This window comes from Hyla sarda, chromosome 7 (genome assembly GCF_029499605.1).
Source record: "Hyla sarda isolate aHylSar1 chromosome 7, aHylSar1.hap1, whole genome shotgun sequence".
In the NCBI taxonomy this organism is placed as follows: domain Eukaryota; kingdom Metazoa; phylum Chordata; class Amphibia; order Anura; family Hylidae; genus Hyla; species Hyla sarda.
Window position 1 is genome coordinate 23,666,723 of NC_079195.1, and position 23,848 is coordinate 23,690,570.

General features: G+C 43.2%; 1 protein-coding gene and 1 long non-coding RNA gene across 3 annotated transcripts in view; one reads left to right on the top strand and one right to left on the bottom strand.

The window, feature by feature from the left end:
- LOC130281647 (uncharacterized) overlaps nucleotides 1-23,848 on the bottom strand; it is a 119,209-nt gene that overhangs the window by 66,805 nt on the left and 28,556 nt on the right. The window contains exon 3 of the long non-coding RNA XR_008846066.1: nucleotides 15,584-15,658. This is a non-coding gene — a long non-coding RNA (uncharacterized LOC130281647). The remainder of the gene's footprint in view (nucleotides 1-15,583; nucleotides 15,659-23,848) is intronic.
- Nucleotides 1-23,848, top strand: part of CLCN1 (chloride voltage-gated channel 1) — a 185,244-nt gene that overhangs the window by 13,995 nt on the left and 147,401 nt on the right. The window lies entirely within an intron of this gene.

Sequence of the window (23,848 nt, forward strand, 5' to 3'; positions counted from 1 at the left end):
TCTTGGAGAAGGTCCTGGTCCAGGATATTGTCCTGCGGTTCCCAAGACCTCTCCTCCAGACTGAATCCTTCCCAATTCACCAGAGTCCACCACAAGGCAGGATGGGCTTGCTGCGGCAGGCGACACCCAGGTCGCTACCCCCGACACGGCTTGACCACACAAGTAGCTGGGCAAGGTGAGGTACCAAAGGATAAGGCAGTAGCGTAGTCAAACGCGCAGAAGGTGAAGGCAGGCGGCAAAGGTACAAAGTCATATAACGTAGCGGGAAGGTCTGGATACACGGAAAGGCAAACAGGCAATATAGAACGCTTAATCTCAGGCTAGCGGCACTGAAGATCCGGCAGAGATGTGGGAAGTGCAGGGACTTTATAGAGTAGTGTCAGGTGTACAACTATTTATGGGCATACTGGCCCTTTAAATTTCAGAGCTCCGGCGTGCGCGCGCCCTAGGAGGCAGGGACACGCGCATCGGAGCTGAGACACAGTGGAGGAGGCGGCAGCAGAGCGTAGTGAGTGACTGGCTGGGATTCGCATGTGGGAGCGTCCCGCAAAGCGAATCCCAGCCCCGCCCACAGGGACAATGCGCTCGCGGCCGGTGTGTGCAACCGGAACGTGAATTGTGACCTTGGTCTTCCCCTCACATATAATATTCTCCCCCTCACAGATAATGTTCTCCTCCATCACAGATAATGTTCTCCCCATCACAGAGAATGTTCCCACACCTCACAGAAAATGTTCTTCACCATAGATAATGGTCTTCCCCATTACAGATAATGTTCTTCCCATCACAGATAATGATTTCCCCTATTACAGATAATGTTCTCCCCATCACAGATAATGCTCTCCCCGATCACAGATAATGTTCTCTCCCCATCGCAGATAATGTTTTACTCCCTCACAGAAAATGACTTCTCATCACATATAATCTTCTCTCTCCTATCACAGATAGTGTTTTATTCTCCATCACAGATAATGTTCTCCTCTCACAGATAATGTTCTCCCCATCACAAATAATGTTCTCCCCATCACAAATAATGTTCTCCCCAATCACAGATAATTATCTCCCCCATCACTGATAATATCCTCCCCTATCACAGATAATGTTCATCCCCTCACAGATGATGTTTATCCCCCTCACAGATAATGTCCTCTCCCCCTTCACAAATAATATTCTCTCCCCCATCACAAATAATGTTCTCTTCCCCATTCCAGATAATGTTTTTATCTCCATCACAGATATTGTTCTACCCTCACAGATAATGTTCTCCCCAATCACAGATAATGTTCTCCCCTGTCAGGTCCAAGGCCTGATTATTAAAATCCTATATGTGTATTATAAATTATAACTGTGTGTGGTGGATTATCCAAGACATGGGTGAGAGGTCATTCAGACGGTGTATCCTTATGTGTATTGCATTTTATTGGGGGTCTGGCTGTTTGTATCTCCTTTGAAGTCAGAGGCCCTTTGAAGCAGCAGGATGTAAGGGGCACTCTGGTCCCATCATATAATCAACCAGATAAGAGGGCCAGGAACAGAGATGCCCCCCTGGTGGGATCAGAGGGGAGGGGGGAATGGAGTCTCCCTCCAAAAAGGCAAATATATAATATTTAACAATGCTAGACTCAGGGTATTCAAGGCTGTGCAAAGCTGACAAGAGCTGGACTCTCACTCACAAAGGAGGGCTATACCATCATGCTGTAAGAACTTCATATTTTGTTTTCTGAACTTGTCTTGCTAAACTGTTTTATATATTTTTGTACCTGTATGTCATTTGTTCCTGTATTTTTATATAGTCAGCACTGTGATACCTTTTATCAGATTAAATGTTTAATTAATCAGCTCTGGTCTTTGATCTCTAAATATAGGAGCTAACCTTTCTGAAGGCAGCTCTGGTGGAAACACGTTTATCTAAGGGTTAATTTGGTGACTTGCTGGGAGTAATAGTGGATACCCAGAGGTCTGGTGGCCTTAACCCTTGCACCATCACACTCTCTCTAGCGTCTTAGCTGGACTGATAGGGTCTGATCGTGACATCCCCCATCACGAATAATATTCTCCCCATCACAGATAATGTTCTCCCTCTCACAGATAATGTTCTCCCTCTCACAGATAGTTCTCCCCCTCACAGATAATGTTCTCCCCCTCACAGATAATGTTCTCCCCCTCACAGATAATTTTCTCCCCAATCACAGATTATGTTCTTCCCCTCACAGATAATGTTCTCCCCCTCACAGATAATGTTCTCCCCCTCACAGATAATTTTCTCCCCCTTACAGACAATTTTCTCCCCAATCACAGATAATGTCCTCCACCATCACAGATATTGGTCTCCCCCCTCATATATATTATTCTCCCCATCACAGATAATGTTCTCCCCCCCACAGATAAGGTTCTCCGCCATCACAGATAATGTTCCCCCACCTCACAGAAAATGTTTTCCTCCATCATAGATAATGTTCTCCCCCATTACAGATAATGTTCTCCCCTATCACAGATAATGTTCTCCCCATCACAGATAATGTTCTCCCCATCACAAATGATGTTCTCCCCCATCACAGATAATGTTCTCCCCCATCAAAGATAATGTTCTCCCCCATCACAGATAATGTTCTCCCCATCACAGATAATGTTTGCCTATGTTCTGGCTGACTAGTAAATTGGTTTTATTTTCCTCCTTTCAGTAAAATTACCAACATCCAGCAATGAAAGGATTTTAAATTTATAAAACTACTCCCCTCTACATTTTTTTTAACTTTTTCTGAAAATTTCCATATTTTCCCTGAAAAAAAAAACACGTTTTGTTCCACAGCTTTAACATTTTCAGAGATTTTCCATCTCTAGACCAGAACAGATTAAGCTAACCAGCACCACGTCTGTCCTCAGGTTGTGTGTGGTATTACAGCTCAATTTTATTGAAGTGAATTGAGACAAGTTGTAATACTACACAGAACCTGAGGACAGGTGTGGAGCTGTTTTTGGAAGAAAGTAGCTCTGTTTTCCTATTCCTGGATAACCTGTTAAACCGTCTTTCAATATCATATAAATAGTGAGGGACAATCCTGTTGGGGGATCTCCCAGTATAGGACAGGGAATCTCCTGCTCTGGGGTGACGTCACCTCTGCTGATCCCTCAGGGATTTGAGCTGTGAGTGGTCTGCAGGGATAAGACCCCATCTCTTGTTACAGAAGAATCAGCTCAGCCTGAAGAGATCAGATTATCCAGACCTTTCCCTGCTCTATTTCCAGAGCCCCTCACCGTGTCCTGCCTGTATACCTTACTTCTACTTTCTTTCTACCTTGGTGTTAGAAAGATCTATCTATTTATTTATCTTATATCTATCTATCTATTTCATATCTATCTATCTATCTATCTCATATCTATCTATAATTTTCTATCTATCTATCTCATATCTATCTATCTATCTCATATCTATCTATCTCATATCTATCTATCTATTTAATCTATCTATCTATCTATCTCATATACATCTATCTATCTCATACCTATCTATCTATCTCATATCTATCTATCTATTTATCTATCTCATATCTATCTATCTCATATCTATCTATTATCTATCTATCTCATATCTATCTATCTCATATCTATCTATCTATCTATCTATCTATCTATTTCATATCTATCTATCTATCTATCTATCCATCTCCTATCTATCTATCTATCTATCTATCTCATACCTATCTATCTATCTATCTATCTCATACCTATCTATCTATCTATCTCATATCTATCTATCTATCTCATATCTGTCTATCTCTTATCTATCTATCTATCTATCTACCTATCTCATATCTATTTATCTATCTCATATCTATCTCATATCTATCTATCTATCTCATATCTATCTATCTATCTATCTATCTCATATCTATCTATCTATCTATCTATCTCATACCTATCTATCTATCTATCTATCTATCTATCTACCTATCTCATATCTATTTATCTATCTCATATCTATCTCATATCTATCTATCTATCTCATACCTATCTATCTATCAATCTCATATCTATCTATCTATCTACCTATCTCATATCTATTTATCTATCTCATATCTATCTCATATCTATCTATCTATCTCATATCTATCTATCTATCTATCTATCTCATATCTATCTATCTATCTATCTATCTCATACCTATCTATCTATCTATCTATCTATCTATCTCATACCTATCTATCTATCTATCTATCTATCTCATATCTTTCTATCTATCTATCTATCTATCTATCTATCTCATATCTATCTATCTCATATCTATCTATCTCATATCTTTTCTCTCTCTTCTATTCAAATGCCCAATTTCCATAAGTAAATGATTAATTCATTTTAGAATAGCTCCATAATATTTATACTGATTAAAAAGCAAATCAAAACAGGATCAAGTTTTATAGTAAATCAATATTTAGTATACACAATTTGGAGGCACACTGGTTGGGAAACTGTTCTAGCACATTTGCACCATTTGTAGTTGCACTTTCTTGCCCCTTGGTGTTTTATACATAATATATATCTGTGGGTTTCGGCCCCAGTTTCTGCTCTCGCCCTGTAGGGTCTGGCTCTGTGTCAGCCTGCGCTCTCTTATCACCTCTCTGGACTTATCTCACAATACATTTCATTTCCCACTTCTCTTTATCTGCTGTCACCTCCCGCATTACAGCCAACATGGGAACCGGCCCCAGTGAGCACTGTGACAGCCTTACAGAGACTCCACTGCACGTCCACGGATTGGCCAGATGGGGCGCCGTACTCAAGGGAATCTCTAATATCTCAGCTGATATTTCATCTTATGTCTATATTTATTTTATAGAAATAGAGATCTGAACCTAAATTTGGGAAAGATAAAAAAAATCCATACTCCAGTGATAAATACAGACAAGGAGAGCGTTCCTAGTGTGATACCGTATTGTAAAGAGGAGATGGAAAACAAGCAAAAATGCTCACCGAGTATAGTTGTACTGCGACCAAGTACAACTATGGTGAAAGCGTGGAATAAGCCTTCAACGGGCGAAGAACGGCAGCCGCTTCTGGCAACACAGGTGAAGCACTCAGACGGATCCCTCCAAGGAACAGCCCAGGGTAAAAGCAGCGCACAAGACTTCAAAGGTAAAATGGTTTATTTACCCGGCATGCAACGCGTTTCGCTGGACAACCAGCTTCATCAGGCCAAAAGGCCTGATGAAGCTGGTTGTCCAGCAAAACGCGTTGCATGCCGGGTAAATAAACCATTTTACCTTTGAAGTCTTGTGCGCAGCTTTTACCCTGGGCTGTTCCTTGGAGGGATTCGTCTGAATACTCCAGTGATGACACCCGGCATGGGTCACCAATGGGCAACAAGGCAGACGACCATCATTCGGTCTATACCAGTGATCAAAAACTGTATCAAATAAATACTGATATATAAAACCTAAATCATTTTGTCAACATCCCTGGTGTTCTAGTGCTATGAAGGGGTCACTTCCCTTATCCTATGTGGTCTGCAGTAGTGAAAGGGTTAATTGTAAAGCTGGCCTTACACGTTAGACATGTCATCCCAACCCACCCATTTTAAAAGAATTGGGCAATCATGTAATGTGTATAGGGGGGACCCCGAATACCTCACAGCAGAGGATACCGAAAGAGAAAAGGATCAACATGTTTCATTTCAACTGCCCAATCCTTAAAGGGGTACTCTAGAGGGAAAAAAAGCTAATTTCAAGTCACCTGGTGCCAGAAAGTTAAAAAATGGTTAAATCTTAACCCTTCCAGTACTTATCAACTGCTTTACAGGGAGTTGTGTAGTTCTTTCCAGTCTGACCACAGCGCTCTCTGCTGACACCTCTGTCCATGTCAGGAACTTTCCAGAGCAAAAGAGGTTTGCTATTGGGATTTTCTCCTGCTCTGGACAGTTCCTAACATGGACAGAGGTGGCAGCAGAGAGCACTGTGGTCAGACTGAAAAGAACTACTCAACTTCCTCTGTAGCATACAGCAGCTGATAAGTTCTGGAAGGATTAAGATTTTTAAGTAATTCACAAATCTGTTTAACTTTCTGGCACCAGTTAAAGAGGTACTCCGGCCCTAATACATCTTATCCCCTATCCAAAGGATAGGGGAAAAGATGTATGATCATGGGACCCCCGCCGCTGGGGACCCCCGCAATCTGTCATTGCGCACCCACCTTTGTGAGCTCTCGGCAGTGCTGGAGGCTCCGAGTGTGTAGCATGACGACCACGGGGCCAGAGTATCGGGACGTCACGACTCCGCCCCGTGTGACATCAGACCCCGCCCCCTCAATGCAAGTGTGGTAGCCCTTGGGGGGTGTATGGTAGTTGGGGTGTTGTTTCGGTAAATGATGGGTTAAGGTTAACCCTATAGTTCGTGACGCCAGGCTGAGGGCTAGTATGCTGAGGTAATTCTCCGGCCTATTGCCGCATTTCCCAGTAACGATAGGTGCATGTATAAAATGACTGAAGGTCCACAAGGTACTTGAACTTGGATAAACTTTACTGAAAGGCTTGCGGTACATCCAATGCACAATAACAGTCTCATTCAAACAGTCTCTATATAGTTCAGTGACTGGCAGTTGTTGCAGACCTTGAATTGTATTATAAGTCTCTGAATTTAGGGTTAATTTTGAAGATCCATCCGGATTTAGGGGATAGATATGGTCCGGTGATCTTGCAGAGTGCTTAGGGATTGATACACTCACAGTTAAGAAGAAATCAGGCGTTGCCACAAGGCTCAGGCCTAACTCACTGATAACAGCAGTGCAGATCCTTCTCCATCAACAGCCCACGAGGAAAGAGAACTAACAATGGCCGCCGCTCCCTTATATGGGAAGGGGCGGGGTTGTTCTGATTGGTCCGAATATCTGTCACTCACCGTCACAAAGAATGATGGGTGCAATACGTCACAGGGACCTCCAAAGGTCCTTAAGCAAAAACCATAGAGTTTACCTGATCACGTGACCCGCAGGTCCTGCTACGCTCCGTACAGGTAATTAACTAATTATATACATTAGTACTATTATATTTACATAAATCCTGAATAAACTATTAGTTTAATGACTATCTAGATGAGAGGTGACAAGGGGCAGACTAGACAAAAGGACCCCGACGTCCTAGGGACTCTGGCTATGGGGACCTATATACAGGTACTGGATAGGATGTGGTACCGGGATACCACACAAGCCTATGAGAGGGGGCATGACGTCACTATACTCCGGCCCCGTGGTCATCCCGCTACACACTTGGAGCCTCCAGCGCTGCCGAGAGCTCAAAAAGGTGCGTGTGCAATGACAGATTGCGGTGGTCCCCAGCAGCGGGCCCCCATGATCATACATCTTATTCCCTTTCCTTTGGCTTGGGGATAAGATGTATTTGGGCCGGAGTACCCCTTTAATTTCAAAGCGTTTTTTTTTTCTTTCTCTGAAGCACCCCTTTAAGTTCTCAGGAAGATAAACCTCCACCAGAGCTTGTTCCGCATCTCTCCACTAAGACACATGAATATTCAGTGGAGCCGCTATCTAGGGCTTCTCTTACATCTATGTTGGAGGCTTGGTTTGAGGCCTTCATCACACAGTCCATTTAAATAATAGGACAAAAAAAGTGCTGCATGCAGTAAGAATCCTGCAAAATTAGAGATACCAGCTGAAAACACAAGCAACCCCTTAAATGGGCACTGTCATTTGCAAAAGATGGGTTAAAAAATATGAATATTTTTAGGTGAACAAAGAAGCTTGATACTTCCACTAGGGGCCCCTCCACAGTCCAGAACACTGTACTGTCAGCTATTGCCTGTGTGTCTCTGTGAGGAGACAAAATACAGGAAGTGGTGTGGGCAGGACATGGAGGGCTCTGTACAGGCTCCCAGTCAATCAGCCCGCTGCCGTGGCCGGGGAAGTGTCACAAAGCCTCAGTGCACAGAGCAGCCAATTGTCAGCTCTGAGGAGTGTGTGAGGACTTTCCCATATGAGATGTGAGGGAGGGAACACCCCCTCCTCCTCAGTGAGCTGCTTGCAGGGTGAGCAACATAAACAAGGGAATTAGGAGCCAGAAAAGGATGAAAACAAGGATTTAAGCATACGGACAGGAACTGCACCAGATAAAGAGTAAGCCTGGAGCTTGTTTTTTATTATCTCCTGACACTTTACACTTTAACCCCTTCCTGCTATTTTGCGTGTATACTTGTCATAGCGGGAAGGTTGTTAAAGGGGTACTCTGCCCCTAGACATCTTCAAAGGATAGGGGATAAGATGCTTGATCGCGCGGGTCCCGCCGCTGGGGACCCCGCGATCTCAGCTGCGGCACCCCAGACATCCAGTGCACGTAGCGAACTTCGCTGGCAATGCTCAAGACATCACGCCCCGCTCATGACATCACGGTCACGCCCCCTCAATGCACCCTATTAAAAAAAGGCCCAAAATCCACAAGGGGACTCTTTCTTTTTGAGGCCTGTGTATGAGTTAAAGGGGTACTCCGCTGCTTGACATCTTATCCCCTATCCAAAGGATTGAGGATAAGATGTCTGGTCACGGGGGTACCGCCGCTGGGGACCCCTGCAATCTCCCGCAGTACCTGGCGTTCTAAAGAAACGCTGGGTTCTTGTGGCATTGGTGGTAACGTCACGGCCACACCCCCTCGTGATGTCACACCACGCCCCCTCCATTCATGTCTACCAAGGACTTCCCTTCCTTCCTACGTAGGGATTCACATTTTTTCACCCCTCCATTGCCAGCACCCTAAAGCAGTTACCTAAGCTGCCTTATGGTAGAGCCAGCCCTGCCCTTCTGTTAAAGACAGAAAAACGCACAATGCTCCTGAAATAACTTAAAACTGACAAAAGTAATAGTGCATAAAAATTTACTGAAAATTAACTGATGAAAATCAGTTAAATAGAATAATTTTGAAATATAAAAAAATGTAACTGACCTGGACAAAAAATATGGTCCCTGAACTGTATATATTATTATGGAGAAATTGGCATCAGCCTCATGGGGGAATTTTTACTTCCTCTGGATCAACATAGTAGGGTTTTAGGCTATACTTGATGGACTCTTGTCTTTTTTTAAACCTTATAAACTATGTAACTTTTGAGGCAGTCACTGCTATCTAGCAATTTCTGTAACTCTCAATGAGACTTCTGCACTTGGATAATGACCCAAAACGTACAGCTAAAACCTCTAAGAGCCTTCTATTAGCCCTGATATGATTCCTATTGAACATTTGTGGAAGGAGCAGACAACTGCAGTCTGTAGAAGACATCTTCATCCATGAATCAGCTGGAGCAGGATCTTTTGAGGACTGGGCCAAGATACCTTCAGTCTGGAAAAGAGACCTTTACACCTGAGACAGCTGGAGCAGGATCTTATAAGGGGAGGGCCAAGATACCTGCAGTCTGGAGAAGACACCTTAACCCCTGAGACAGCTGGAGCAGTATCTTATGAGGAGTGGGCCAAGATACCTGAAGTCTGGAGAAGACACCTTTATACCTGAGACAGCTGGAGCAGGATCTTATGAGGAGTGGGCCAAAATACCTGCAGTCTGGAGATGACACCTTAACACCTGAGACAGCTGGAGCAGGATCTTATGAGGAGTGGGCCAAGATACCTGATGTCTGGAGAAGACACCTTTACACCTGAGACAGCTGGAGAAGGATCTTATGAGGAGTGGGTCAAGATACCTGCAGTCTGGAGAAGACACCTTAACCCCTGAGACAGCTGGAGCAGGATCTTATAAGGAGTGGGCAAAGATACCTTCAGTCTGGAGAAGACACCATTACACCTGAGACAGCTGGAGCAGGATCTTATGAGGAGTGGCCCAAGATACCTGCAGTCTGGAGAAGACACCTTTACTCCTGAGACAGCTGAAGCAGGATCTTATAAGGAGTGGGCCGATATACCTGAAGTCTGGAGAAGACACCTTAACCCCTGAAACAACTGGAGCAGTATCTTATGAGGAGTGGGCCAAGATACCTGCAGTCTGGAGAAGATACCTTCACACCCGAGACAGCTGGAGCAGGATCTTAGGAGGAGTGGGCCAAGATACCTGAAGTCTGGAGAAGACACCTTTACACCCGAGACAGCTGGAGCAGGATCTTAGGAGGAGTGGGCCAAGATACCTGAAGTCTGGAGAAGACACCTTCACACCCGAGATAGCTGGAGCAGTATCTTATGAGGAGTGGGCCAAGATACCTGAAGTCTGGAGAAGACACCTTCACACCTGAGACAGCTGGAGCAGGATCTTATGAGGAGTGGGTCAATATACCTGCAGTCTGGAGAAGACATCTTAACCCCTGAGACAGCTGGAGCAGTATCTTATGAGGAGTGGGCCAAGATACCTGCAGTCTGGAGAAGATACCTTTACACCTGAGACAGCTGGAGCAGGATCTTATGAGGAGTGGGTCAAGATACCTGCCGTCTGGAGAAGACACCTTAACCCCTAGGACAGCTGGAGCAGTGTCTTATGAGGAGTGGACCAAGATACCTGCAGTCTGGAGAAGACACCTTAACCCCTGAGACAGCTGGAGCAGGATCTTATGAGGAGTGGGCCGAGATACCTGAAGTCTGGAGAAGACACCTTAACCCCTGAGACAGCTGGAGCAGGATCTTATGAGGAGTGGGCCAAGATACCTGCAGTCTGGAGAAGATACCTTCACACCCGAGACAGCTGGAGCAGTATCTTATGAGGAGTGGGCCAAGATACCTGAAGTCTGGAGAAGACACCTTAACCCCTGAGACAGCTGGAGCAGTATCTTATAAGGAGTGGGCAAAGATACCTTCAGTCTGGAGAAGACACCTTTACACCTGAGACAGCTGGAGCAGGATCTTATGAGGAGTGGGCCAAGATACCTGCAGTCTGGAGAAGATACCTTCACACCCGAGACAGCTGGAGCAGGATCTTATGAGGAGTGGGCCAAGATACCTGAAGTCTGGAAAAGACACCTTCACACCCGAGATAGCTGGAGCAGTATCTTATGAGGAGTGGGCCAAGATACCTGAAGTCTGGAGAAGACACCTTCACACCTGAGACAGCTGGAGCAGGATCTTATGAGGAGTGGGTCAATATACCTGCAGTCTGGAGAAGACATCTTAACCCCTGAGACAGCTGGAGCAGGATCCTATGAGGAGTGGGCCAAGATACCTGCAGTCTGGAGAAGACACCTTAACCCCTGAGACAACTGGAGCAGTATCTTATGAGGAGTGGGCCAAGATACCTGCAGTCTGGAGAAGATGCCTTCACACTCGAGACAGCTGGAGCAGGATCTTAGGAGGAGTGGGCCGATATACCTGAAGTCTGGAGAAGACACCTTAACCCCTGAGACAGCTGAAGCAGGATCCTATGAGGAGTGGGCCAAGATACCTACAGTCTGGAGAAGATACCTTCACACCCGAGACAGCTGGAGCAGTATCTTATGAGGAGTGGGCCAAGATACCTGAAGTCTGGAGAAGACACCTTCACACCCGAGACAGCTGGAGCAGTATCTTATGAGGAGTGGGCAAAGATACCTTCAGTCTGGAGAAGACACCTTTACACCTGAGACAGCTGGAGCAGGATCTTATGAGGAGTGGGCCAAGATACCTGCAGTCTGGAGAAGACACTTTTACACCTGAGACAGCTGGAGCAGGATCTTATGAGGAGTGGGCCGATATACCTGAAGTCTGGAGAAGACACCTTCACACCTGAGACAGCTGGAGCAGGATCTTAGGAGGAGTGGGCCAAGATACCTGAAGTCTGGAGAAGACACCTTCACACCAGAGACAGCTGGAGCATTATCTTATGAGGAGTGGGCCAAGATACCTGAAGTCTGGAGAAGACACCTTCACACCTGAGACAGCTGGAGCAGGATCTTATGAGGAGTGGGTCAAGATACCTGCAGTATGGAGAAGACACCTTAACCCCTGAGACAGCTGGAGCAGGATCCTATGAGGAGTGGGCCAAGATACCTGCAGTCTGGAGAAGACACCTTCACACCTGAGACAGCTGGATCAGTATCTTATAAGGAGTGGGCTGAGATACCTGAAGTCTGGAGAAGACACCTTAACCCCTGAGACAGCTGGAGCAGGATCTTATGAGGAGTGGACCAAAATATCTGCAGTCTGGAGAAGACACCTTTACACCTGAGACAGCTGGAGCAGGATCCTATGAGGAGTGGGCCAAGATACCTGCAGTCTGGAGAAGACACCTTCACACCTGAGACAGCTGGATCAGTATCTTATAAGGAGTGGGCTGAGATACCTGAAGTCTGGAGAAGACACCTTAACCCCTGAGACAGCTGGAGCAGGATCTTATGAGGAGTGGACCAAAATATCTGCAGTCTGGAGAAGACACCTTTACACCTGAGACAGCTGGAGCAGGATCTTATAAGGAGTGGGCAAAGATACCTGAAGTCTGGAGAAGACACCTTTACACCTGAGACAGCTGGAGCAGAGGTCTCATTGGGAGAAATATTGTAAAATATTAAGTTCAGGGACCATCATTTCTGTCCAGGAAAATTTAATTGTTTAGTTTTTCAAAATCATTGTGTTGAACCACAATCCAGAAGCAATGTCTGATTCTCATCTTTTAATTTATTGTACATATTATTTATTTATTTGTTAATTCATTCATTGATTTATTTATTCATTTATATATTTATTTATTCGTTCATTCATTCATTCATTTATTTATCCGTTCATTCATTGATTTATTTATTCATTCATTTATTTATTTATTCGTTCATTCATTCATTGATTTATTTATTTATTTGTTCATTCATTCATTGATTTATTTATGTATTCATTTATTTATTCGTTCATTCATTCACTGATTTATTTATTTATTCATTCATTCATTTATTTATTCATTCATTCATACATTTGTTTATTCATTTATTTATTATTTATTATTATTACTTTTGTCGGGTTCCAAGTTTTTTCAGGGAGCATTGGGGGATTTTCTGCCTTCAACAGAATTTTGTCCCCATCTGTATGATAAATGAGATACGTTGCATCACGGTTCCCACGAGAAGCCTATCTGTGCACAATCTTCTATACGTTCCTATACCGTTCAGGATGTGCGGCTTATATGACGTCCGGCGCTAACAGGTGACGACCGAGTGACATAAAAACTATTGGGAAGAAGAAGCGTGGAATAATATTATGATCAGCCTGACAGGTACCTGGGTGTAGAAACACGGCTGTCAAGGACGCAGGTAAAATCAGGCCATAAATCATATAAAGGTCATCTGTAATTCCTGGGAGAAAGGGGAGCGGTCACTATGTGACATAGATTGAGGGGGGGGTGGGGGGGGGGGGGTACAGGTGAGTTAAGAATTGGATATAAATTGCAGAGAGATAACCGGAGAAACGCAATAAGAGAAGTCAATGCAGGAATGAGAGAGAAGTGACCAGCAGGGATCATAGGAAGCCATGTCTGTCAAAGCTCTGCTGCCTCAGGTCTGGGTAAGTCTAGATTTGAAATGGGTTGCAAATGGATAGCATGTTTCCCAACCAGGGTGCCTCCAGCTGTTGCAAAACTACAACTCCCAGCATGCCCGGACAGCCAAAGGCTGTCCGGGCATGCTGGGAGTTGTAGTTTTGCAACAGCTGGAGGCACACTGGATGAGAAACACTTAGACAAACTACAAATGCGCAATGCTTACTAAAGTGCACTGTCTAGTTTAGGACGACTATTAGTTGTCTTGCTTTGCACCGAAACTATGACACATTGGGGCCATGTCTGTCTTCAGTAAAACTTGCAACCGAAATCCTGAATTGACTTATTAATGTGTTTTGGAGTGTATGAGGGAACCAGAAGAAATAAGTAACCACCGAGCCACCGTGTCCCATAAGACACTGTGTACAAGATTAATAAAGGTGCAGCCTGCTATACAAGTCATGTACTGATCCTGAGTTATATCCTGTATTATACCCCAAAGCTGAACTCACTATTCTGCTGGTGAGGTCACTGTGTACATACATTACATTACTTATCCTGTACTGATCCTGAGTTATATCCTGTATTATACTCCAGAGCTGTACTCACTATTCTGCTGGTGAGGTCACTGTGTACATACATTACATTACTTATCCTGTACTGATCCTGAGTTATATACTGTATTATACTCCAGAGCTGCACTCACTATTCTGCTGGTGAGGTCACTGTGTACATACATTACATTACTTATCCTGTACTGATCCTGAGTTATATACTGTATTATACTCCAGAGCTGCACTCACTATTCTGCTGGTGGGGTCACTGTGTACATACATTATCCTGTACTGATCCAGAGTTATATCCTCTATTATACTCCAGGGCTGTACTCACTATTCTGCTGGTAAGGTCACTGTGTCCATACATTACATTACTTATCCTGTACTGATCCTGAGTTATATCCTGTATTATACTCCAGAGTTGTACTCACTATTCTGCTGGTAAGGTCACTGTGTACATATATTACATTACTGATCCTGAGTTATATCCTGTATGAGCTGTACTCACTATTCTGCTGGTGAGGTCACTGTGTACATACATTACATTACTTATCCTGTACTGATCCTGAGTTATATCCTATATTATACTCCAGAGCTGCACTCACTATTCTGCTGGTGAGGTCACTGTGTACATACATTACATTACTTATCCTATACTGATCCTGAGTTATATCTATCTATCTCATATCTTTCTATCTATCTCATATCTATATCATATCTATCTATCTATCTATCTATCATATATCTGTCTCTGATCTCTATAGAATTTATTGAGTATAAATATTTAATTAATTATCTATTATTTATTTTATTGATTTTCCTGCCTTCTATTAGTGTTGCGCGCCAGTCTTGTGCCCGGACCACTCTCAGTACATAATAATACTCCAGTTATTAAGTCATAAAACAGATAAAACACTTTTCTTAATATGGCTTCTCGCTGTACTGACTTCTTCCCCTTTCCTGTAGTTTTATTACTGGGATAATAAAAATAATAATAATAATGTATAATTATTATTACAATGTATGGGTGTTTTAAGTCTTAGAAGCAATGGGTGGCTTCAGATATACAATTGATGGGGTCTGAGTTGCAATACCAGACACCGCCTTTAGGTAAGGGTGGAGCTGTTTCTGGAAAAAATTGGATAAGTGTTTCTAATCCCATATAGCCTTTTTTTTTAAATCTATGTGCAGAACGTTTCAACCAAACCGAGATCGGTGTTTTCTAACCAGGGTGCCTCCAGCTGTTGCAAAACTACAACTTCCATCATGCCCGGACAGCCTTCGGCTGTCCGGGCATGCTGGAAATTGTTGTTTTGCAACAGCTGGAGGTTCCCTTGTTGGGAGCCACTGGCCTACATAGAACAATCACAATTCAGATACATTGTATCTCTTCTTATCATTTGCAGATGGTAACTGTAGATATATGACAGTTCTAGTTGCATTGTGGGTCTAGTTTCGAGCATAGACTCCAATGCGTCCACCTTCTTGTGTTTCTCCTGCGTGTTCCCTATCTCTCCTTCCTCTCTCTCTCTCTGACTGATATTTAATATCTCAGGTTTTGCAAGTGGTCATGTGACACGCTATATATATCTATATATCACTATACCTGGGTTTGCACCGTAAGCCTTGTCCCTCTTCAGAAGCTCCTTCAGGAAGATACAGCCTTGGGGTTATGAGGAGCCTGTAAGATTATATGGGAAATGTATTAAGAGAGATAAGAAGAAGAAGAAAAAAAAAAAATCAAGACCTTGAGGAGGTCAGAAGAAAGTCACAGCGCGAAGACCTCCGGAAACAACCTGCGAAGGGTAATAGGCATTTAATGAAGGGCTCAAGAGTTCCAGAAGAAGACACGAGACGTCTCGAGAAAGAGACACATTCGCAAGGAGGTCGGAGGCAAAGGAGCTTTGGAAGTGATAGATAGTCGTAGACACCTTACAGAAGGGGTATGACAGTCAAGTCAAGAGACAGCCAGTGAAGGAAAGAGTCTAGGAGGTTATTGAGAGTCTCGGGTGGAATGGAGAAAACAGAAACCCCCAAGGAGACCCAAAAAAATGGCTGCAAGTCAGGGTGGTGGGGCGACGACCCCCAATACCAATATATGCAACTACGGGAAAGCTCCAGCTATGGGATACCCAACCAGACACCAGCGATGGTGCAGGAGGCTCCAGGGGAGCAACACCCAAGTCACTCCAAGGTAAGGTTGGGGGGGGGGGGGTCATCATGCATATGGCTCTTTGGGTTATGGTGGAATGCAATAAAATCAGACGGGCAGGTAAGACTCCCAAGTGCTGGAAACCTTACAACGAAGAAGCCAAAGGGGCTATTTATAGAGTATGGGATCCGGATAGGTGTTATGTGGGAGAGCATGAGAGTTCATGGAGCGGAATCCAAGGAAGAGTCTACCTCAGGAACTGGTCACAGCAGGAACAGTTGAAAGCTTCAAAACAGGGTTAGATACATTCCTAGAACAATATACTGTAGCATTAAAGGGGTACTCCACTGGAAAAAAAAATTATATATACAGATTTGTATATTACTTCTATTAAAAATCTTAGTCCTTCCAGTACTAATCAGCTGCTGTATGATCCACAGGAAGTTCTTTTCTTTTTGAATTTCTATTCTGTCTGACCACATTGCTCTCTGATGATAGCTCTGTTCATTTTAGGAGTAGGATCAAATCCCCCATAGAAAACTTATCCTGCTCGGGACAGTTCTTGACATGGACAGAGGTGTCAGCAGAGAGCACTGTGGTGAGACAGAAAGGAAATTCAAAAAGAAAAGATGGATCATACAGCAGCTGATTAATACTGGAAGGATTACGATTTTTTAATAGAAGTAATTTACATATCTGTTTAACTTTCTGGCACCAGTTGATTTAACAATACATGTTTTCCAGTGGAGTACCCCTTTAAATGTTTATACAGAAATATGAAATCACATCCCTTCTCTTCAATTCCTTGGTTGAACTTGATGGCCGTATGTCTTTTTTTCAGCCATACTAACCATGTAACATATTAAAGTATGGGGGGTATTACAGGGTCCGGAGAACATCGGTGGAAAGTTTCCTCGGGGAAACCATACCGTTGTTCGCTGCGGTTTTAGGTCCGGTCTCAAAACCGCATACGGGGCAAAAATTTGCCAACCGGAGTCACTGTTTGACTTTGGTCGGCTCATCAAAGTCAATGGAGTTCAGTGCCGATCCGGCTGGGGTACGGGAGCGCACGGTTTTCCCCTCCCCCAGCCGGATCCGGCAGCCGTATGCTCCAACCGCAGTGTGAATGCAGCCTGAGAACTGATGTTAGTTTTTCAAATAATGTTTGTGGGAATGTAGAGGATTATATGGGTTGAGTGGGGTTAGGGATAGTAATGGGTATTGGTGGTAGGAACCATACGGGAACCATGAGTGATCATGGGACTATATTTGTGGGAACACATATGTGCAGAATACATAGGAGTACTAAGGGCCAGGGATTAATAATGGACATTTGTGCAAAGTCTAGCGCACAACTAAGTGAATTTATAGGTTTGCCCAGGTTATCTGGAATACATTGAGGTGGTTAAGATTAGGAATAGGAGTTGGTAGAAGGTTTTCTTGTGTGGCTGGATACAGGCATTACAGGATCTATGGGAAACTATTGTAGATATACAGAATTGAATAAAAAGGATTCCCCATTTTTATGTAAATAAAGCTTAAAGGGGTACTCCACTGCTCAGCGTTTGGAACAAAGTGTTCCGAACGCTGGGGCCGGGAGCTCCTGACGTCATAGCCCCGCCCATCATGACGCCACACCACGCCCCTTCAATGCAAGTCTATGGGAGGGGGCGTGTCAGCCGCTGCTTCGTCCGGTGGTCAACACGCGCTATCTGGTCAGCGAGCCAGGGCCCCAAAAAGGAGATCACGGGGGGCCCCAGCAGTCAGACCCCCGCGATCTGAAACCTATCCTTAGGATAGGGGATACGTTTTTCAACACTGGACTACTCCTTTAAGTACTAGGGCACCAGGATGTATATTTACGTCCATTGTAGTTAAGGGGTTAAGCACTGTATTAAGTATAAGCTCTACAACTTTCTAAAACACTTAGGGGGAGATTTATCAAAACCTGCGTAAAGGAAGCGGGATGTAGTTGCCCATAGCAACCAATCAGAGTTCGTCTTTCATTTTTAAAAAGGCCAGTGAAAAGTGAAAGAAGCGATCTGATTGGTTGTCATGGGCAACTGCACCACTCTTCCTCTACACAGGTTTTGATAAATCTCCCCCTTAACCCTTTAAGGACTCAAGGTTTTTTTATTTTTGCACTTTCGTTTTTTTTCCTCCTCACCTTCTAAAAATCATTACGCTTTCAGTTTTCCACCTACAGACCCATACGAGGGCTGGTTTTATACGCTACCAATTTTACTTTGTAATGACACCAGTAAATTCACCACAAAATCTATGACGAAACCCCTAACAAATTATTTGTGGGACAAAATTGAAAAATAAAAACGCCATTTTGTAATTTTTGGCGGCTTCTGTTTCGACAAAAATGACACCTTATATTTATTCTGTAAGTCCATTTGGTTACAGGTAGAGATGAGCGAATTTACAGTAAATTCGATTCGTCACGAACTTCTCGGCTCGGCAGTTGGTGCCTTTATCCTGCATAAATTAGTTCAGCTTTCAGGTGCTCCGGAGGGCTGGAAAAGGTGGATACAGTCCTAGGAAAGAGTCTCCTAGGACTGTATCCACCTTTTCCAGCCCACGGGAGCACCGGAAAGCTGAACTAATTTATGCAGGATAAGTCATCAACTGCCGAGCCGAGAAGTTCGTGACGAATCGAATTTACTGTAAATTCGCTCATCTCTAGTTACAGGGATACCCAATTTATGTACCGTATTTTTGCCCTATAGGACGCTCCGGCTTATAAGACGCACCCAATTTTAAATGAGGAAAATCTAGAATACAATGTAAAGTATAGGTCACCGTCACAGTGATCTTCAACCAGCGGACCTCCAGATGTTGCAAAACTACAACTCCCAGCATGCCCGGACAGCCGTTGGCTGTCCGGGCATGCCAGGAGTTGTAGTTTTGCAACATCTGGAGGTCCGCAGGTTGAAGACCACTGGTATACGAGGTAATATTCACCTGTCCCCGCCGCTCCGGACCCGTCACCGCTGCCCTGGATGTCGCCCTCCATCGCTGTTGCCGCGTCCCCGGGGTGTCCCCGTCGCTCCGGAACATCTCTGCTGCCCGGTATCCTCGCTCTCTGTCGCCGCCATCACGTCGCTACGCACGCCTCTACGCACGCCGCTCCTATTGGACGATGGGGCGTCGTGTGCAATGACGTGATGACGACAAAGGAGAGCGCCGGCCATGCAGGGGATCCCGACACGGAGCAGACACCGAGGAGGCAGGTTAGTGTCACTTTCGCTTCAGACGCGCCGGTCAGCTTTGATCGCCGCGTCTGAAGGGTTAATACAGGACATCACCGCGATCGGTGATGTCCTGTATTAGCCGCGGGTCCCGGCCGTTGATGGCCGCAGGGACCGCCGCGATAGGTTTGTATTCGCCATATAAGACGCACCAAATTCCCCCCAGTTTTGGGGAAGAAAAAGTGCGTCTTATATGGCGAAAAATACAGTAGGTTTTATTTTATTTTACTACTTTACTTTACTACTAAAAATTATAACTACATGCACCAAAATTAGTATGTTAAAAATGGTCATCTTCTGACCCCTATAACTTTTCTATTTTTCTGCATACGGGGCTATGCGTGGGCTCATTTTTTGCGCAGTGGTCTGAAGTTTTTATGGGTGCCATTTTTGTTTTGATTGCTTTTTATAAATTTTTTTAGGGTATACAAAATGTCCCCCAAATTTTTTTTTTTACTTATATGACATTGACGGACAGTTTAATTAATGTTATAATTTTATAGTTTGGACTTTCTAGAGGACCCAACTTTCCTATCCACTTCTCTGGAATTGTCCTGAAACATCCCTATAAGTGAAGGGAAAATGTCCCTGAGCCACGTCCCATCCCCGATACGCATATGCGTATTTCAGTGCTAGCAAAATCTATGGGTGTTTATTATTACTCTCATAGACTTGAAAGATGCATATGCATCAAACACCCTACCCTTAAAGGGGTATTCCAGGATTTTTATTTTATTTGACTATGCTACAGGGGCTGTAAAGTTGATGTAGTTCACAATATAATGTCTGTACCTGTGTGTGACGGTGGTCTCACCATTCTTCTGTGATTAGTGCCCCAATATTTATTTTTAACAGCATACAAAATGACTCATGTCTCTGGATTTACCAGGTTGCAGTGCGTAGAGACATGACATCACTAGTCAGGTGATCAGAGGGAGTCTGTCCTGCTCAATCATGCAACAGCTGTAGGCCCCTGGTTAGAAAACACTGTGTTTAAATGGGTGGGGTGGCTGATGTGTGGGAGGGAGGAAAGTGACCTCAAACTTTCAAGCATGGAACTATGGGATGTGTAGTTTAGAGAACAAAATCCAACAGGAAATACCCAGTTCTGGCAGTCATGTACTAAAATTAACTTATTGTGGATAACCCCTTTATTTGAATCTCTCACACAAACCATTTATCTGGACGTGGTAGAGGCTGGTGACCAGATGTTCCGTCTGAACCTCTGGGCAAAGATTGTGCATTAGATAAGAGATCAGTTGGGGCCCCTGGTCAGTCAACATATCTTTGGGGAACCCCACACATGAGAAGATGCTCAACAGGCCATCGGTATCCTTGTCAGCCCTGATAGAAGACAATGACACTGCCTCTGGGTATTGAGCGGCATGGGTTCTGGTTCAGGATCAGGCTCCTGAGGTTCTAGGTACAACATCTCTCAGGGACGTGCACACGTAGGCTTCAAAGGGGGCTTGAGCCCCTGCCCTCATGCTGGTATAACCTGGGTATATACTGTATATAATTATATATGTACAGCTGGTATAAGTTATATATCTCCTGTATATAGTGATATGGACCATGCTGGTATAACCTGGTATATACTGTATATAATTATATATGTACAGCTGGTATAAGTTATATATCTCCTGTATATAGTGATATGGACCATGCTGGTATAACCTGGGTATATACTGTATATAATTATATATGTACAGCTGGTATAAGTTATATATCTCTTGTATATAGTGATATGGACCATGCTGGTACAACCTGGTATATACTGTATATAATATATATGTACAGCTGGTATAAGTTATATATCTCCTGTATATAGTGATATGGACCATGCTGGTATAACCTGGTATATACTGTATATAATTATATATGTACAGCTGGTATAAGTTATATATCTCCTGTATATAGTGATATGGACCATGCTGGTACAACCTGGTATATACTGTATATAATATATATGTACAGCTGGTATAAGTTATATATCTCCTGTATATAGTGATATGGACCATGCTGGTATAACCTGGGTGTATACTGTATATAATATATATGTACAGCTGGTATAAGTTATATATCTCCTGTATATAGTGATATGGACCATGCTGGTATAACCTGGGTATATACTGTATATAATATATATGCACAGCTGGTATAAGTTATATATCTCCTGTATATAGTGATATGGACCATGCTGGTATAACCTGGTATATACCATATATAATTATATATGTACAGCTGGTATAAGTTATATATCTCCTGTATATAGTGATATGGACCATGTTGGTATAACCTGGTATATACTGTATATAATATATATGTACAGCTGGTATAAGTTATATATCTCCTGTATATAGTGATACGGACCATGCTGGTATAACCTGGTATATACTGTATATAATTATATATGTACAGCTGGTATAAGTTATATATCTCTTGTATATAGTGATATGGACCATGCTGGTATAACCTGGTATATACTGTATATAATTATATATGTACAGCTGGTATAAGTTATATATCTCCTGTATATAGTGATATGGACCATGCTGGTATAACCTGGTATATACTGTATATAATATATATGTACAGCTGGTATAAGTTATATATCTCCTGTATATAGTGATATGGACCATGCTGGTATAACCTGGGTATATACTGTATATAATATATATGTACAGCTGGTATAAGTTATATATCTCCTGTATATAGTGATATGGACCATGCTGGTATAACCTGGGTATATACTGTATATAATATATATGTACAGCTGGTATAAGTTATATATCTCCTGTATATAGTGATATGGACCATGCTGGTATAACCTGGGTATATACTGTATATAATTACATATGTACAGCTGGTATAAGTTATATATCTCCTGTATATAGTGATATGGACCATGCTGGTATAACCTGGGTATATACTGTATATAATATATATGTACAGCTGGTATAAGTTATATATCTCCTGAATATAGTGATATGGACCATGCTGGTATAACCTGGGTATATACTGTATATAATTATATATCTACAGCTGGTATAAGTTATATATCTCCTGTATATAGTGATATGGACCATGCTGGTATAACCTGGGTATATACTGTATATAATATATATGTACAGCTGGTATAAGTTATATATCTCCTGAATATAGTGATATGGACCATGCTGGTATAACCTGGGTATATACTGTATATAATTATATATGTACAGCTGGTATAAGTTATATTTATCTCCTGTAAATAGTGATATGGACCATGTTGGGATAACCTGGGTATATACTGTATATAATTATATATATATATATATATATATATATATATATATATATATATATATATGAATATGCAAAGCAGCTCATTACATCACCTTTTCAGGTAATGTTCCCTGGTATCAGCTTAGCTCCTGTTAAGGAATATAAAAAGCTGATCAGGATTTTATGCCAAGCCAGAGTAGTCTGGCTTGGCATAAAATCCCGATCAGCTTTTTATATTCCTTAACAGGAGCTAAGCTGATACCAGGGAACATGACCTGAAAATGTGATGTAATGAGCTGCTTTGCATATTCCCCTACCCAGAATGCCCGCGGAGTGCTTAATGGCCTTCTGGAGCTCCGTTACACCAGGAGTGGTGGCCTCGCCCTGAGGTAAATACTCATCCTCTTTAGCTGCTCTCAGGCCTCTTAACCCAGCCAAGCCAGATCACCCTGCTCTGTACTGACGAGTGGCAAAAACCACGAAACAGCTGTCCAGGCGGTGGTCTCATGGCCCTTCCTACTGGTCTGGTGGGGGTGACAGTAGTTCTGCAGGGGTGGCCATCCTGATCAGGGGAGGTAACTTTGCACTTGATTCCGTCCGGGAGCTCGTCTGTGGCAGACTTCTCGTCGCAGACGGTTCCTGGGCGGGTGAGCCCATGCGGCTCATCAACGTGTATGCCTCCCCTGAAAAGAATGTCTGTGATGTCTGAACACAGTGCTCTCTGCTGACCTCTGCTGTCCATTTTAGGAACTGTCCAGTGCAGCATATGTTTGCTATGGAGATTTTCTCCTGCTCTGGACAGTTCCTAAAATGGACAGCAGAAGTCAGCAGAGAGCACTGTAGTCATGACATCAGAGGAAATGCATTTCTTTTCTGGATTTCTCTTTAGTATACAGACCCTAAAAAGTACTGGAAGGATTAAGATTTTTTAATAGAAGTAATTTACAAATTTGTTTATCTTTCTGACACCAGTTGATTTAAAAAAAAAAGAGTTTTCCACTGGAGTACCCCTTTAACAATAGGTTCCTTACTGGAGACCAGGATGCTGACAGTGTAGCGTGCCACAGAAAAGTATACCTACCCTATTAAAGACAGGTTAATACATTCTATAGAACAGTTCAAGATAAGAAGCAGAGGCACCGGCACATACACCACCAGCAGTTAGCGAGGTGATCCCTAATAATGCTCTACTTCA